At 36.1% G+C, this 14,747-nt stretch overlaps 2 protein-coding genes across 2 annotated transcripts in view; one reads left to right on the forward strand and one right to left on the reverse strand.

Moving 5' to 3' along the window:
• The window catches only part of NT5DC1 (5'-nucleotidase domain containing 1), a 126,221-nt gene that overhangs the window by 76,325 nt on the left and 35,149 nt on the right, over nucleotides 1–14,747 (reverse strand). The gene's annotated exons all lie outside the window — the stretch shown is intronic.
• COL10A1 (collagen type X alpha 1 chain) overlaps nucleotides 1–14,747 on the forward strand; it is a 34,206-nt gene that overhangs the window by 1,004 nt on the left and 18,455 nt on the right. The gene's annotated exons all lie outside the window — the stretch shown is intronic.

The raw sequence follows: 14,747 nt of genomic DNA on the forward strand, positions 1-14,747 counted from the left end.
TTTAGAGGAAGAGAATGCTTCAGGTATTTTTGACAGTTCACAGAGTAATTTTTAATGAATAAATTTTACTCCACAATACTTTGAACTTAGGCTCTCAGCAGCCAGTTGTGGTGTTTGTCTTATTTTACTTAAATTTTAAGATTTGAAAACTGTCCTTTGAAGGAACAAAAATTAACTTTCAATGAAAATTCCAGATAACCCTTACTATGCCAACTATTATCACTGCAATCTATGGACACAGCTAGACTAAGCTGAAATATTTTCAAAGTACTCACCTCAATAAAGTAAAAATCCTCTTATCAGAGAGTTACTGTGTTATACATTAATAGAGATCGGCCCAGATTTGGCATAAAAAGCCACCAATACAACTTCTTTTGTGCCTTATCGTACAGCTCATATTTTAAACTGCAGGTATGGGCTTATCTTTGCCAAACACCTTCTTCATACCTGAAATTAAATAATGCATGGTGATAACTCAGAAGAATTAGCTTGCTCAGTATTAAGAAGTGTACTTCACACCTAAGCTCCTTGCAGATGATTTTTTTTTTTACTGTGTTGTATCTGTAGTGTATTTACTTAAACACATTTGACCCAGTTGTACTACAGCTTTCGTTATCAGAAGTTCTCAGATGTATCTTATTCTCATGCATGAACTTACAGACCAGGACACACATAAATCAACATGCCCCAAAACATCTCTAAAAGCATAAAAGCTGTCACAGCTATAGCTCTCAATCATGGCTCATAGACTTTCTATATAGGAGAAGTGAGGACAGAATACCAATGCTGGGTTTGTTTGTTAACTTTACAATCTAAGGAAAATCAGAATCATAAAGCTGTTTGAATTTTGTTTCAATTTAAAAAGTCCCTGGAATTTAAAATATAGGGCTTTTTGAAAGCAAAAAGTCAGGGCAAAGATATTTCAAATCCATGCATATGTCTGGGAGAGGAAAACTGTCTCTGGTACCAGAAGCTAACGTTGGCTTGGTCCATTTTGCTGCAGAGCCCTCCATCTTTCCAGTCTTCCTCCCCAAACTTCTCTCCCTAAAGCCTCTGGCTTTAAATCTTTTGTTCTAGATCCTCACAAATCTAATCTTTCCAATCTCTGGGGGCCAATGCTTTGCCTTGAAAAGTTCCACTCTCCTAATAGTCTCTTAAACCCTCTTGCTTTTCCCACCTACATCCAGTTACTTTCCAATCCTTTGGAATAGACCAGAATCTACTAGACTAAACTAGACTAGTTCAGCTGGAAGGGACTTACAATGATCATCTACTCCACTGCTTTATCACTTCAGATCTGAACAAAAGTTAAAGCATGTTATTAAGGGCATTGTCCATATGCCTCTTAAAAACTGACAGGTTTGGGACACCGACCATCTTTCTAGGAAGCTCATTCCAGACTTGACTAACTTAGTAAAATATGTCCTAATGTTAAGTCTGCCTCTCCCCTGAGGTGTCACCATCAAATTCTCTCCCGCAGAAGCTTGTGGCATCCAAGTTCCCACCCAAAATTATTCTTTTCCTGATCCACTTCTTCCAACTCCACACTGCACCTGAAATCTACACACGCCAAACCCCACCTTTCACCAAACTGGTCTTGTAGGCCATGACACTGGAATTACTCAATCTTGCACAATGTGCTCACTACTTTTTGCGTTTTCACTTCTGTATAACAAAATAAAACCACCAAATACACTTTTAGAAAGTGATTAACTCTTCTGAAGTTAGGCATGTCCTTAACCCTATCTGGGCTAATTCAGGGCTCAAGACTGAGTATTAGGATTTGTGCTTCAGAAAAGCCAATTAATAGTATTTTTTCCAGACATTTGCAGTCATATTCCTAATACTAGCTCTGTAACTGCTCACAACTCCTTTGAGGAGGTCTGTTCAATCAGGTCATTCCACATCCCAGCATGTTCTTAGAAACTCCTCAGTTATGAGGTAGAGGATCCAAGAGGTCTGCTGCAGGTAATCATCACCTGCAAAGATCTGCACACCGACCATGAGCCCTACCCCCACACTTATCCTCACAGACCATACCAACAGGAGCAGTACTAAAATCAAAGAAAGCTGGACAGCACCCCAAAGAAAGTGTCCCTCCTTTATGCCTAATTTGGTTCTTCACATAGCATTAAGAATTTAAAAGCATTTACTTTAAAACACATTTTTGCATATAAAGCAGGCAGTCATATTTTAAATATGCTATAAAAAATTTTTCTTTGTGCAGAAGACCTAAGCAGTTGTTACAAAGAAAAGGCCTTCATTTTAAAACAGATGTACCAGGAATCCCTAAAATCCACGGTTCAAGCCTTTGTGGTCTGTAAAAGAGATTAGCATGGCTTACCATGCTTACCATGCAAATTGATAATTCTGCCGCTTAAAAGCAGCTTGGAAGAAGAAATTATGCATTTTGATAGTTGTGCCCTAAATTATTTTGTGACAAAAATCACAGGAGAATATCCTTAATAATATAAGATAGAGTGAGAGAAGAATATACTAGACAATATTGTTTCTCCCAAACACAGTGCTGATTGAGCATTATTTTCCCATAATAGAAAGTTAATGAATACAATTTTTAAAAATGCAGCATATCTTCCATTGGTAGTCTAAAGGATCTCCAAAGTGTATGAGGGCATAAATGAGTCAGAACTTCAGATTTTCATTTATATTTTTATTCTGCCAGGACCTAACTCATTTATAGCGCACTACAGCTTCGAGCTATGCTCTCCATTTACTTCAAGCTATTATATGAGGATATAATGAATAAAGTCTTCTAATATATTTATGGAAAAGACTGACACAGTAAAACTAACCTTATATGGAGCTATGTTTAAAAATCACCAAATTAACATCACTCTGTCAAATATTGTTTGGCTTTGGAATTTTTTTTTACATGACAATATTTTTCACTTGCTATCTGGTGTCCCTGTATTTTTTTTTTACAGCCTCTCTTCAAACTTGGTGACTTTCTGCAAGTATATGGGACATTGCAGATCTCCAGCCTTTTCCTTGTTACCCCAAGGAAAGAAACAAAGCACAATGATAATGCTGGGGAAACCAGAAAACATCTAGACTACAAGAATGTCTGCCTTTTGCAAAAACAACCTTTAAACTTGTACTAAGTGATACATTAGAACATAATCTTTTAAGACTCAGGCTATGAAATTAGATAGTAATTCTGTAGAGGTAGTAATTCACAAGTACCACTGGTCACAGTTTCCTGCCCCAGCATCAAAGGATATATGGATTCTTTAAATAATAGAGGTTGTCACCCCCATAATGTAGCAAAATAGGTGAAATAAAGAAAGACTCTACACAGTGGATTCTTTTAACAACAGAATATGCCAGGGAGAGCAAAACTGCGAGCCATGAACAACCCTTAAGCAGTCAGAATCAAAATGAGCATAAAGTGACTCCTTTATATTTTAGATGATAGCCTGGTGTTTATTAGGAAGCGCAGTAGGCAGTGCTTGAAGTCAACATGCTTGAGGCACTACCTTGAGTAGCATTGTCTGGTTATTTTTAGGATGGCCACCCAGATGGGTGGCATTAAGGACGTTGTAATCCACTGTTAGGCCACTCTGCAGATGGCAGTATATGTGCAAATGTAATACACAGCAATTGGTAGGTGCTCTTGACTTGGGGTCTGGATGAATAGAGATTGACAGCTTATGCTATTCTCAAAATGGGCAGTCAATAAGAGTCAGACCCCATTTCAAGAAACAGAAGAAAACAATAAGCCATTAGGTCAAGGTTTGCTAAATATAATCTATGTAACTGAAATAAGACTATTACATCCTTGTTAGCATATTACCACTTCAGTTACCCAAGTATCAGATTCCTTTCAAAAAGCTGCAAAGGAAAAGACACAATACTGAAGTTAATTAAGCTGGTTTGCTCTTCTGGTAGAAAAAGTGTCCCAAAGTTCAAAATCAAAGACATGAAAAATGCTTGACTTCTTCCTACAACATACACATCTATCTCTCCATTCCAGTAAGGAACAGTTTGAAATTAACTAGCCTTTATAAATCTGAACCAGATCAGTTTGATTTCCTGGAGAACATCACATTTTAACTCAAGATGTCTCAAACCACTAAGTAATCCAAAGTTTTCAAATACCTAGCATGCACTGATATAATCAACCTTTTAAAGACATAGAAGATTAATTGCAACACAGCTCATTTTTAGGATTTCATTTTACCTTTAACCACATGAGGCAACAAACATCTCTGTTTCATACACAAGGTGCAGGTTTAAAAAAAAAAAACACTTGTGCTCATTACTAGAGACAAAGACCTGAATTAAAAATACGGACTGTGGAGCATTCAGAATGATTTATGGACCTGCTTCACCTCTGCTCACTCTTTCAACCTAATGCTGATGGAACATCCCTATAATGCTCTTTCAATTTTCTAGAATGGAAGAAAATGAAATCACTAAAAAGATTTGATTAGTTTTAGCTATCTTAGCTAAAGCAGATGCCAGAAGAACCTGACAACTGCACAAATGGTGGAAGGAAATGAGAACGCAGGAGGGGGACTAAAGGACAGAGCTAGGGCAGAAAAGCTGACCTCTTGGTGGCAAGCAGCCAAGTAGGCTCAGCTGTGAAACTCTGGCTTTGCCCATAAAGATAATTACTCTCATAATTCCACATTTACCATGTGTGTATAGACTAGCAAGTGCATATACACACCTTGCTGTTTTGATGCAAGATAATTCATTACATGGTGTGTTGCAGACTTAAAGCACAGAAATAGAGGAATGACAATCAGCGCTGTGATTTGGGCTTTACCCACATGTGGCTTATCCTTCTGCCACCAAATTACTCTGAATTAACAGACTACAGTAGCACATATTACACATAAAACATTAACCTGAAGCAGCTGCCATTGGAAACACACATAAACCATTCCAATGATTCTAACACTTTGTGAGGGGGACAAAAATTAGGGTTACTGAGTACGAAAGAAGTACATATTTTGCAGAAATCTAGGGGATACAATTTAGGAAGTATAAAAACATGGATTTGATAAAAATGCTGTGCAACATCTGGGAAATTATTTAAAGCCATTGCTTAAAAGTAAGAGACAGATGTGAAAATTGAAAGAAAGTTCTTCTCTTGGCATTTCAGATGTTAAGGTTAACTTTTGCAAAAATGTCTTTTAGTGTTACAGATTTCTTAGGTTTATTCCAGTCATTTCTTAGGCCAAACAATATCTTGAAAGTTATTAAATTAGGAGCATTACATTACAAAGAAAAAGGGATGGAACACATACAATATGGAAAGTAACGAGAAAAAGCTGCATATGCTGAAGATATTATCTCCTTTGGCTTCTGTTTTTTCTTATTAAACAATTTTTTTTGTGAAACAAATGCCACTACTACAATTTTAACAGTGAGCCCCCTTTTCCTAGGAACTAGGCTAGTACTGCTCGCAAGAATAGTCATTGGGAAAAAAAGGGCAGGAATCTGGTATTCCAGTAAGCAAGGGGTAAATCTTCTATTCGCAGTCTCTCTTGTCCCATGTAGATGACCTTTTCTGTGCTAGATTAAACCCTTACATATGAAAGTGTAGGCTGAGTTATTACATAATGTTGTATCTGTGGAAATTGCTCAGAGGAATCTTTGGTTTTAAATAGAAATATTAGAATACTTTTAGCACTCAGGTATGCATTATTTTTACTCTTTACAAACACTTTTTCCTTTAAGAGAGGAGTCTGGAGGCAGGAAGATAAACCCTGTTGCTTGTCCCCTGTGCTGACCTACTATGAACACATCTCTGTTCATTTCTCTTACTATAATGAGAAAGAATAATGCAAAGTAATATAAGGAAGATTTTTTTATGATGAATATGAATATATGAATGCTACTAGACAGTGCTGAAGCTGTCAGCAATGATATGATGGCTGGGGTGTGCTGCCAAAAGCAAAACCTCTTTTCAACCATGGAGATCTTGGTTCACTACATACCTTTATCCAGCTGAAATAAGTACAATAACTTGGACATAAGGTATTCAAGAGGTCACACAGAGAAATTGTACTGTTAAGCTGAACCAACTTAAAGCAAAATTTCGTATCAGTTATTATCTCTCACAAACACATTGCTCTTCCAATTCTGGAAAAGAGTCAATGCTTCTGCTTTCATCAAAATATAATGTCTGTTGTCCTTTGCATACAAACCTTTGACAATTAAAATCAATGGAAAGTAGGAGCAAACTTCTCATATTTGTAACAACAGGATAAAAATGCTCAACACACAATTCCAACGAGGTGTTATTTTCATTCTTTGTAGACAAATTGATTACAAAGGATATGCCTTGTTTCCATTTTTAAACTAAGCAGGCATGAACAGACAATGCAATAATTACATATGCAATTACACAAGACCATATAGAAATATCCTTACACATGGAAAATGAGAAAAATAAATGTAGATTTTTAAAAAAGGCTGTAATGAACTACGTTGCTGATAATAAAAATTATAATCTGGACAAAATTAGGGGAACCAGAAGGAAAAGAGATTAACAAGAGATGAGAGGTACATAATGGTGACAAAGATGGACAAAAGAATAAATAGTGCAACCGTTTTACTTGGTTTTTGATACAATGCCTTGTTTCTTTTTATGAGGTGCCTTGTGAAAAACTTATTTTTCTCTATTTCATTGCATCATTTTTTGACTTTTAGGTTAAAACTCAAAATACAATGATAAAGATCCCAACTTATGCATTAAGATTACAAATTAAAAGCTATTTGCAAATCAGTTGAGCTGCAATTATTTATGGACTTAATTCTCAAGCAAACAAAAGAAAAACAACTGCATTCCAGCTACAGAAAAGCCAGGCTAAATTTGAACTACTATTAATAATGTCAACATTTTCTCCATCCAAAGCATCAATTTGAATTTTACATTTTTTCAAACTGCTAAATAAACAAAATAGATCTCTAGATAGGACAAGATAATGATTTCTTTTAAGTCTACAAATAATTGACATCTGCCAGTGTTATACTACATTTCAGGTAGAAAGAAGTACACTTTCTCTACTACCACAGAAAGCAGTTCCATATTTTAACATTTCAAATAGTTCAAATAAATACATAGTATTGTTCCTCCTTGGCCATTTTCAAATGTTTTAACAGACCTTTCAACTAACTTGGCACTGTCTGCCTCTCATACCATGTCTGCCTAAAGGTCCTGCAGCCAAAGTAAACACCTTGTGTTTAACTAGGAAAAGCCAGTTTGGAAAGAGAAATTTACTAGTTGACCATAAATTGGAATGGCTAAATCAGTGATGGGAAAATATTTCTTAGTTGTCTGTCACCTTTTCCAGGTTGAAGGTTGCCCTCCTGTGCCTTTCTCACTATTAATACACATACACACATACATATGTGCAACTTTTAATTTGTTTTTAGTAAAAGAAAATGAAGAACATATGAAATTGACAATCTTTCAAAGTAACATTTGGGAAATAAAAGATTTTCAGGAAAAAAACATATTAAAGATTTTCCAACAAAAGTATTTTGGCATAAAAAGTGATTTTTAAAAAGAACACCAAATTTTAAAACATTATTCAGATTACTTTCCATTTGTGAGGGACAGAGGTAATTTAGTTACAGAGGAATATAATGATATTTTTCAACAGTTCACTTAATCAACCTTATCCATTTTATCTCCATCTACATAAAAGCAACCAAATCTTGCATATAACTGCTCCTGTTGCTCTTTCAAGGTCCAACAGCTCATTTCTCATATTGCATTAGCAGCACTGTAAATTACTATTTTAGATTTCCCTTAGGCTAATTTGGTCGATTTAACTAATCCATGACAGGGTAAAAACTATGCATAGATGAATTGGAAATCAACAGATTGCACTAGGTACTTAGTTGTAGCAGCACTAAACAATTTGGACACTTTTTTTTTTTTTAGTTTTTCCTTTTTTATCAATACCTACTTTGGGCAAATCCATTAATTAAGTCAGGCTAGTATAAAGCACCAAGTCAATGCCACAAGCATCGAAGCTGCGAGTGGTCCTCAAACAAGGCACTCATAGTGTTTTCTGATCCTGCACATTTTTTGATGTATAACTACACCTATTTATCTAACTGCAATAGCTGGAAAAAGTTAGAAAGTCTTCAGGAACCATTAGTTTGGATTTATTTTTTTAAAGGAATTCTCATCAAATTCACTTTTAAGTCCAAAAATTTGTCTTCTAAAATATTTCTGGTAGCCGCCACTACTTCTCCTAACCCCTGTTTGGAGGTTCCTTCTGCCATAAATCAGCCCCAAAATAATGCTTCTATGAGTAGATCACCAAACATTTTTCAAAGATAAGTTAAACTGTCTTCCGTGACTCTTGATCTTCTTTATGGAGGGAAAAAAAGCACCATCATGCTAACCAAAAAGATAATCTTTTTTTGAATCATGTGAGCAGTCTGTGCAATTCCATGAGGCTGTTTGTATGCTGTAAGCAGAACCTGCTCAGCTGAATCAGTAATTAACAGCATGAGTCAGCTTTTGAGCTAAAGAAGGTGGCTCTTACACTATTATCTGCACTAACCTTTTTAGGAGATAAAGACTAATACTACCTAATGTCACTTACACAAATATTTAGCTTTTCACATTGTCTGCTGTTTAAAGCAGGTCTTTTGATACACCTACATTTCTAGAATACTAATACAAATCACATCTGTTTAAAGTGATGAAAGACAACAGCTCTGGAGTTCTCTGTGGAATGAGCCTGTGTAGTCTTTTTTGTTGTTGGTATGTTTTTGTTCTCTTTCTTCTTTTCTGTAAATTTATGTTAATCAGAGATTATGGATATGGTAATTTTATATGTTACCTTGAGATATAAGGTTAAGATAAAATCTCTCTTGATACATCAGAAGTGTTTTATGTTCTGTATAGAAGGGGATCTTTAACACTGAAGTACTTGTCGTCTCTTCAGTCTTTACTGTTTGTAAAAACAGCAGTTGCTCTGATATCCCAGAAAAAAATTATTTCATATATGAGTTTAACTACAACAGATGTTCTCTGCTAAAAGGAAAATATCTGCTTTTCCAATGGGTGTGGAAGGATTTATCTTTCACTTTCTTTAAAATCGTTCAATCACCAAGTGAAGTTCTAGGAACGCACTGTAACAGGCACCAAAGCTGTTCTCTCCAGATCCATTGCTTCATAGAATACTCCATAATTGGTTATGCATATTTGTCAAAAACCTGACCATTTGCCACATACCAACTGCCATATTTTGCAGTTCAGAAGGAAGAAGTTCTGTTCAAAATCATAAGCACACACAATAGGATTTCCAGCCTCCTCACTCATCCAGCTCCAAAGCCACTTTCCCCATAGCATCCAACAGAGAACTGCTGCATGGAAAAGGCTCCTGCCAAATCCTAGTTTTGTGTGCTCTGGCATTTTGATGGAAATAGTGTGGTGTTAAAAAAATTCTTTTCCTTTTCCACCCATGTTCTTTTTCCACTCTCCTTGTATTTTGCAACAGTGCAACTATTTCTTTTTGCTGTAATTTGATAACTTATTTTTAGGTGACCAGAACTGGCAGTTCTATACCATCTCTTGAACACAGAGATTGTGTCTATCTATGGTATCTATGCAGGCCGGTGCAACCAGACTCTGCTTATACCCTAGTCTGGCTGCACACAAAGCTGCATTAGCATGGATGTCCCCTTGCTAACACATGTATTGTGCTGCACCACTCTAGATGGTCACATAGCTTCCAGTAAAGGCCTGTTTCACATCCACTTGGCTTCTGCAGGACTGCAAAAGTCTGGCGCCAGCTGTATAAACACATCCAATGTGCTCAGAGGTTCAAACAGAAAAAAGCACAATTTGCTGTCCAGAGGCAAAAAATACGCTGAGGAGCACCTTTCTGTAAAGCTGCAGCTTCTAGAGAAAATACAAGCTCTCAAGAAACCAAATGCAAGTACAACAAATCTTCATGGGGTCAGCTAGACATTAGCAATGGAAGATGTAATGCAGGACTTGCAAAGAGTTAATAAATGACAGTCAAAGGAAAAGTACAACCTGCTACCACGGACACAAATAGAAATTGGCATCTCAAATTTACTTGTGTACCTTTGGCAAGTCACAGAAAAGGTTTTATACCCACTCTTCTGGTCAACAAAAAAGGAGCTGCTTTGGTGTCTCTCAGTAGGACTTGCCAGATGCAAGTTCAGTCATGCATCTGTCAACAGAAACATTCTGAAGGGCTTCACGTAGGTCATGTAGGCTTGGGCCTGCCAGATTTCCTTTGTTGATTCATATTTGCAGTCACAGACTTATTTCTACTTTAGCCTTTCCTGTTTAAAGTCATTTTCTGGCTTGAAAGATACACTTCAGATTAATTTAGCAGACTACCCCAACAGAACACCTTTGACAAAAGTAGGACTTTTGTCAATATGGACGAAGTTAGGATCCAAGAGACTCTACTTACAGATGCAGGGACCAGTCCAGACATGTGCTCTGGTGAACAGTACAGTCTGTCATTCTGCTCCCCATCACTTCCAAAGGAGATGAATGCTGTTCTAATGCATAACATATGAGTTAATTGAGCTCTCTATATAAAAGCATCAATTAATATTTCTCAAATAGAATTACAGTGCTTAAAACTACTTTGGAAAATAGGAAATTAAAGACACTTGAAAAAGTAAAGATGCTCATGCAACTAAGGGTAAAGTCTTAGTGAACAGTTCAAGGAACATTCTTCCTCGGATAAGTAAATAATGCTTCTCTTTCAGAGAAATTTGCAGAAAAAGATATTAAATAGAAATTTTATAAAGCTTTCTATAGCTTACCTAATTCTGACAGATATCTCTTGGATGTCAATTCGTATAAAAGCTGAATTTATAAGTCAGGAACTAGTTGCAATCAGAGATTAAAAAAAATGGTTACATGTTTTCTATGCAATTTCATAATTTTATCTGGGTTAATTTTTACATTACTTTTCAAAAACTGATTAGTATTTTGTAATGAAAATGTATGATTTTTACGTATGGCCTGAAAGTTGTGTTGGAATTAAATTCTGAAAATTAGGTGATACTTAATAATTTTTCATCTCCATATATACAAAAGATGTCTTATTGAAAAAGCATATTTTTAACCTTTATTTGTTTAATTTTGTTATCCAGTCAGTCTGCATATAATACAGTTTATGCATATATATGCATTAATTTTTTTCATAGGAATATATGTGCTGTATCCAAAAGATAGAATATCTAGCATATCCAAACAAGTGGGAAGATGATAGGATAAGATATGAAAATAAAACCACCAAACTAAGAAAGATGTTCTCGAAATACGAAACTAAGACAGTTCTTTTGGATGTGTAGGAAAGATTGTGTCTGCACTAGCCATCTGTGACAGTTTCTGATGCTTAGATTTTTCCAAATCAAAACAAGTTAATATAGCTCCTTGCATGCTAAAATGGTATTGTACAACACTCCAATGCAGAGCAAGAAAAATAAAAAAAAAAACCCAGAAAAACAAAGGAAACGAGATTAAAAAGAAACTCCTGACAAACGACTGAAAGATGTGACAACAAATGGAGCTCTCTGTGGTGTGAAGCAGGATTAGGAGCAGTTTGTGAAATAACCGGAGTAACCCACAGCTGCATAAAGGCTAGGATAGAATGTTATGCCCTTGACAGTATGTTTTGGGTAGAAACAGAAGCTACTGGGCAAGCTTCTTTGGCTTGTATTATGACAGTAGGAATGAATTATTGTAATGATCCAGTTTGGCTTTAGATGCTGAAAATATTTAAAATTACATTTTGCTCAAGGGAGAATAAGCTGTAGACACATGTCAAGACTCCAGAGAATTACTGAGAAACCTGGTAGTGATTGCTCAGATAGCAAGAAGATTCTTCAGTCCCAAAGAGTTTATATGAATTTGAAGAAAACAAGTACTGACCAACGATAAGAACGAATTTGAAACGAGTGGCATATCATAAAAATATTCATGTTTGTTTCCTGCTGGAAAAAGCTTCTTTCAAACTCACAGACACAAACAAAAGAGAAGTGCCTTGAATTCCAAACCTGACCTGATGGAGTGGACAGCATTCTTGGGCTGTCACTACAGCAGGATTTCATCACCAGTCTGAGTTCCTCTGCAGCTTCCTGGAGCTAAGAGTCAAGAAGCAGATTTTTCATTTTGCATCTATACATATAAAATGAATGGGAATTTTAAAGCTTCTTTTTATTCAGCATGTCTAGACTAGGACTCAAAATGAGATGATCTTCAGTTCTATTGAATAAAAAATATAGTATTTGTGATGAGGCAGATTGAAAATTCTGATCTTGGATAGCATGACAGAAATTATAACAAAATCAGAAAATCCAAAGCCTTCACCAAGAGTAGACAGTGATTCTGTTTGAAGTTTAAGGATTGCTGACTTTTGTCTCAGGTTGCATTTTTAGAGGAATGTATTTTAAAGTGACTCAATGGACAGACTATCATTTTTGGTGGTCTGATACTAAATATAGGGGGTTTTATATAGTGTTTTTGAAGAGAAATAAAATGTGACCTTAATTATGTTCTAGCTAAATTTTTCTATCTAAAAGCAGTGATTCTATGTCAACATGGACTGGACAAGTTGCACCAAGAACATTTTATAAAACACAGCAGTTTCTTGCTACCTAAAGACTCTGTACTAGCCAGCTTCAAAAATGTATTTCCTTTTCAGTTGTGGCCTTACTTTTCAAAAAAGGACTCACCCTACTTATGCTGCTTGACTCCACAGAACCCCTGCTTGATAATGCATGAGCATTTTTACCCACCCATGCCGTGGTGAACGGTGTAGGTAGAACACAGTAGTAAGAGGAAGCATCAAATACACTGAGAAGCAGAGAGCAAAGCTAAAGATATGGAAATTGGAAAGAAATGCATAGAAAAATCATAGAAAAAAGCCTTCAGTTCTATACATATTGCTTGCATGTTTTATGCAAAGAAATGTGCAGTGTTCACATTTCTAGTTACAAGCTAAATGTCTTCTCCCTTTACACCCACTTGCACCAGCCCAGAGAGTCCTCAGGAGAAGAAATCCTGCAGCTCTAAAGGAAACAAAACCACATCCTGATGTGGTATTGGAAAGAGGAAAGAGGAGAGCCTGAAGGCAACACAGATTTCCTTTGTTGTTTCCTTATGGTTTGCCATTTTGCAAACTTTGGAAAGCAACTTTCAAAAGGTGAAAGGCTGAGAAAAAAATTTGCAGTAAAGGGAAAGGGGGCTATTCTTAAAATGTATTATTTTAGTGTTAATTATATTCTATTACCTCCCCCCACCCCCCGCCCCAAACTACAAACCCAACATCATGCTTAAGTCCAAAGAAATAATCACCCTATTTTCTACTGCCTAATTGTTCTAAATAAGAACTATAATAGAAATGTAGTCAGTTGTACGATCTTATCATCCTCCATCAATGAAAGTACTTACAACTGCATTTTAGAAAGGTTTGACTAAAATGTGGACAGCACCTGGCCTGATTTAGTCCTTTTGGGTGGTTCTGCCTACAAGCAGTGGATGCCATTCATCATCAGACACTAAGGGCCAGATGCAGAGAGATGCAGGCATTACAGAGCATTCAGTACTGAACAATAATACATATAATAAGTACACAAATAATGGCACAATCAGATACTTAAGAATGGATTTCTAACTGACAGTATACTGAATGTCAGAATACATCAGTCAGACACTGGAGAAAATAATGAATTCTTATCTCCAGCCTCATCTGAGGACAGCAGTTAGCTGCCTCTATAAAAGTGGCATTCAGAGGACGCCTCACCTAGGATGAGGCTATATGGGGCATGGGCTTAAACGTCGCACTGTCTAAATAAAGGTAATATTGTGAGTACTTCAAACACCTTCAAAACTTATGCCAGAATGTGTGGTGGCCAACAAGGCAGCAGTTTCTACAGGAGTCAGTTTTACTGATATGAGAAAGGACTCTTTGCAATAGCCACAACTACTCAAATCCCTTTCAGTGTTATATTTTCCATTATATATATGCCTTTGGCATGCAAGATTCCTGTCATGAGGACACTAAGAAAAGCTGGAGGTCTGTGTAATCATGACAATCCTTAATACCTGCCTAACCACAATACCCAGAATGAAACAAAGTGCATGGACAGAAAACCCTAAAAGAGCCCTAAAAATAACCAAATATGCACACATACACAGCGTTTTAAAAATCTAATCTTCTCTCTGTACTTCCATGTTGTAATGACCAAATAGTTTCAGAAATCATCCCCATGGGTTGCACTCCAAATAGTTAACAGATATATTGATATTCTTAAACACAGTCCTCTACAGTTTATTCTGATATACACAGGAGGGTAACAACATACAATCAGCTCCAAATCACAGAGAATGCAGAAAGTTTTTCTAAATTTTTTGTCATTTAAAATGATAATAACTGAAATTCAGAGCAAACATTCTGTTCTAGACGAAGAAAAACAAATGACAGACCTTGGGAAAACAGAATTAAAAAATACAGTTCTTATGGACTTTGCCATTGTTTTTCATACTTAAAAAAATCCACTGTTCTTCAAAAAGAGCCAGGAACATTGCAGTACTCATCTTTAAAAGGTTCTCCAAATGAAAACTTAATAAATATCTGGGATGAAGAAGGAAAGAAATGCCTTTGGGAGGAGATGACAAGCCTGAAACTAATTTAGTTGTGAGTTTCAACTTTTCCAAAGCACTAGTTTCTTACTTCTAGCATCTGTTTGGCAAG

This window comes from Vidua macroura, chromosome 3 (genome assembly GCF_024509145.1).
Source record: "Vidua macroura isolate BioBank_ID:100142 chromosome 3, ASM2450914v1, whole genome shotgun sequence".
Lineage (NCBI taxonomy): Eukaryota > Metazoa > Chordata > Aves > Passeriformes > Viduidae > Vidua > Vidua macroura.